The sequence below is a fragment of the Nicotiana tabacum genome, chromosome 13 (assembly GCF_000715075.1).
Source record: "Nicotiana tabacum cultivar K326 chromosome 13, ASM71507v2, whole genome shotgun sequence".
In the NCBI taxonomy this organism is placed as follows: domain Eukaryota; kingdom Viridiplantae; phylum Streptophyta; class Magnoliopsida; order Solanales; family Solanaceae; genus Nicotiana; species Nicotiana tabacum.
Genome location: NC_134092.1, coordinates 118,128,474 through 118,133,086, shown reverse-complemented (window position 1 = coordinate 118,133,086; position 4,613 = coordinate 118,128,474).

Genomic DNA, 4,613 nt, shown 5'->3' with positions numbered 1-4,613 from the left:
ACGGTGGAATAGATATAGGCTGGGTATCCAGAGCCAAGTCAATAAAGCTATCAATATCATGATCTGGTGGCATGCCTAGAAGATCTAATGAAAATACGTCGGAGAACTCCCGAACTATAGGCACTGAATCAATAGTCAGAGTCTATGCAGTAGTATCCCGAACATAGGCTAGATAATATAAACAACCCTTCTCAACCATGTGTTGAGCCTGCAACAAAAAAGAAATAACCTAATTAAATGCACTAACAGACGAACCCTTCCACTCCAGCCTAGGCAATGCTGGAATAGCCAAGGTAACAATCTTAGCATGACAATCTAAAATAGCATGATATGGATATAACCAGTCCATGCCCAGGATGATTTCAAAGTCGGTCATCTCAAGCAGTAGAAGATGTGTTGTAGTTTAATAACCATGGAATGTAATAATACAGGACTGGTAGATTCGGTTCACAACAACATAATCGCCCACAGGAGTGGACACATAAATAGGAGTACTCAAGGACTCACGAGAAACACCCAGGAAATGAGCAAATAGAGACGACACATAGGAATATATAGATCCTAGATCAAATAATACGGAGGCATCTTTACCGCAAACAGAAATAATACCTGTAATCTTGGCATCTGAGGCCTCTGCATCTGATCTGTCCAAAAAAGCATAGAACCGAGCTGGAGCGCCAACTGGCTGGCCTCCGCCTGGCTGACCTCCACCTCTAGGATGACCCCTACCCACTGTCCTCCATCTCTTGGTGGTCGGATGATAGGTGGAGCAACTAGTGCGGTAATCATAACAACTCTTTGGTGCAATGGGCTGCTGACTAAGAATCTGGCCCTGGTGACCTGAATACCCACTGGAAGAACCCCGAGGAGGGCAATGAGAACTCTCTGGTATAGCACTGAAATAAGGTCACTGGAGCACCCCGAGGAGGCGGTGGTGCTGGATATGGGGGTCTGTTGGACGGCCCTCTCACGAACTGACCTCTGCCCCCCAGACGGAGCACCTCTGAACTCTCCAGAATATCTAAACCGCTTATCTCTCATAACCTGCTCTCGACTATGCTGACGCACACCCTCAATCCTCCGGGCTGTCTCCACGACTAGCTCATAAGAAGTACCCATCTTAACCTCTCGACCCATAGTGGCCTGAATGCCAGTATGTAAACCCGCAACAAACCTTCGCACTCTCTCCGCCTCAGTAGGGAGTATCATAAGTACATGGTGAGCTAACTCAAAGAACCTCGCCTCGTAATAGGTCACTGACATCTGACCCTACTGGAGTTTCTCAAACTGAAACCGCAACTCTTCCCTCTAGGAGGGTGGAAAATACCTGTCCAAGAAAATACGGGTGAACTTTTCCCAAGTCATGGGAGGAGAATCTGTTGGTCTGCCAAGAAGATAAGACTTCCACCATTTACGGGCCCTGCCCTCTAGCTGAAAAGTAGCAAAGTCTACCCCATAAGACTCCAATATCCTCATGTTGTGCAGTCTATCCCTGTACCGATCAATAAAGTCTTGGGGATCCACATGTCGCTCACTCCTAAAGACAGGAGGATGTAGTCTAGTCCATCAGCGGCTGCAGCTGGCCTAGGCTCAGGTGTAGCTGCTTCCACTGGCTGGGCTCCACCCACGGGTAGTGCACCAGGGTCTGATATACAGCATTTTCCTACCTATGAGCCTGTGCGGTAAGGGTCTGTGCTCCCCCGCCCGCCTGAGATGTGGCTGGGTCTGCCAGAAATAAAGCGGCCTTAGTCATAGCGTCCATGAACCGCAACATACGACCCATGACATCTTGGAATCCCGGTGCAGAAGTGAAATCCATCGGAGCTGGCTCTTCCACAGAACTTAAACTCTCTACCTAGTGATTTCTTCTACGCGGTCGCGAACTTCCTCACGCGATTGCGTAGCACAAATTTTTACTGCACAAAAATAACCCTACGCGATCGCGATTCACAAGATTCCAATTCTACGCGATCGCGGTTGACCCCACGAAGAACAAAATCAACACTGCCTCAACTAAGCCTACGTGATCGCATCCCATTCTTCGCGATCGCGAAGAAGGTTTGAAAATTTTTGGAACTGGATTCCGACCCCGATATCAAAAAGTCAACTCTCCGGTCTAACTTCCAAACTTAAATTCCTGTTTTAGCCATTTCAAGCCTAATTTAACTACGGACTTACAAATAAAATTCCTAACACGCTCCTAAGTCCAAAATCACCATACAGAGCTATTGGAACCATCAAAACCCGATTCCGAGGGTTGTTTTCTCAAAATATTGATCGAAGTCAAACTTAACATTTTAAGGCCAACTTAAGGAACCAAGTGTTCTGATTTCAACTAGAACACTTCCAAATCCCGAACCAACCATCCCCGCAAGTCATTAATTAATAAAATCATATACAGGGAGTTTTATTTAGGGGAACGGGGTTCTAAAAGTTAAAATGACCGGTTGTGTCATTACACATTAAGTCCCAAGTTTTGGCAGACTTCGTGGCCGACTTCACACCGGCTTTAATACCCGAGGTCGAAAAAGAGTTATTGGTAAACTCAAGAACTTCTTTGGATATTTGGACCCTCTTTACATACGTGGCCTCAAATGTGAAAGGGTCCGGACTCGGTATCGTGCTAAAGCCACCAACGGTTAATATTGTTAGACAATATATTAAGACTATGAAATTGGCTAACAACGAGGAAGAATATGAGGCCATGATTGCAGGCCTTGAATTAGCCAAAAGTTTGGGGGCAGAGGTGATTGAAGCTAAGTGCGACTCCTTCCTTGTGGTAAACCAAGTTAATAGAACATTCGAGGTTAGAGAAGAACGAATGCAGAGATACTTGGACAAGTTACAGGTGACATTACACCGGTTCAAAGAATGGACTTTGCAACATGTGCCTCGGGATCCAAACAGCGAAGTTGATGCCCTTGCTAACTTGGGATTGTCGGTCGAAGACGACGAGTTTAAATCATGAGAGGTCGTACAACTCTTGAGATCGGTCGTTGAAGAAGGCCACACCAAAATCAACTAGACGAGCCTAACTTGGGACTAGAGGAACAAGTATGTGGAATATCTCAGGGCCGGAAAGCTACCCTCAGACCCTAAAGAATCAAGGGCCCTACGTATAAAAGTAGCCCGATTTAGCCTATCCAAAAACGGAACCATGTTCAGAAGATCATTCAATAGCCCACTTGCAATATCTCTAGGGACGGGGGATACCAAGTACAATTTGAGGGAAATCCACGAGGGTACCTGTGGAAATCATTCGGGCACCGAATCATTAGTTCACAAAATAATCAAGGCTGGATATTACTGGATCGATATGGAAAATGATGCAAAGCAATTCATCCGAAAATGTGATGGGTGTCAAAGATATGCTCCGATGATTCATCAACCGGGGGAGCTACTGCATTCAGTTTTGTCTCCATGGCCATTCATGAAATGGGGAATGGACATCGTCGGCCCTCTTCCATGGGCACCGGGTAAGGCTCAATTTATTTTATTTATGACTGACTATTTTTCTAAGTGGGTTGAAGCCAAGCATATGAAAAGGTTAGGGAAAACGAAGTCATCGACTTCATTTGGGACAACATCATATGTAGATTAGGGATACCATACGAAATTGTGTGTGACAACGGGAAACAGTTTATCGGCAGCAAAGTGACCAAGTTTCTCGAAGATCATAAGATCAAAAGGATCTTATCGACACCTTATCATACTAGCGGGAACGGGCAAGCCTAATCGACCAACAAAATCATAATCCAAAACCTAAAGAAAAGGTTAATCGACTCCAAAGGGAAATGGAAGGATATCCTGCCCAAAGTCCTTTGGGCATACTGCACGACTGCGAAGTCCAGTACCGGGGCTACTCAGTTTTTATTAGTTTATGGCACCGAAGGCCTAATACCGATCGAAGTCGGGGAGCCAAGTGTAAGATTTCGATATGCAACAAAGGAATCGAATGACGAGGCCATGAATACAAGCCTGGAGCTATTGGATGAAAGGCGTGAAGCTGCCCTTGTTCGATTGGCTGCCCAGAAGCAATGGATCGAGAGGTATTACAATCAAAGTGCCAACCTTTAATATTTCAACATTGGGGACTTGATACTAAGAAAGGTCACACTGAACACCTGGAACCCGAACAAAGGAAAATTGGGACCGAACTGGGAAGGACCGTACCAAATTATCAAGATCACCAAAAAGGGATCCTATAAGATAAGAATAATGAACGACGAGCAATTACCGAAGAAATAGAATATAACTCACTTAAAGCGATATTATTGCTAAGGTACGACTCCAATTCCTTCTTTTATTTACGTTTTAAACTGACACTTGCAGGCAACTTACAAAGGATGATACGAGATCCTAGATCTGAAAGCATGCGTTGCACTCTTTTTCCCTTGGACCGGTTTTGTCCTAAGTGGGTTTTCTGGCAAGATTTTTAATGAGGCAACAAGTAAATCGTGCTAACTTAGAATCGAAGTTCGGATACAAACTAGTTGCAATAATCACAACAGCAACTGAGGCCTCCCTTCGGTCAACCTCAAACGTTGGGGGGGGGGGGGGCGAGATCTACACAATATCGAATTTAACAAGGCATTTCGACTTCGTGATTAGGG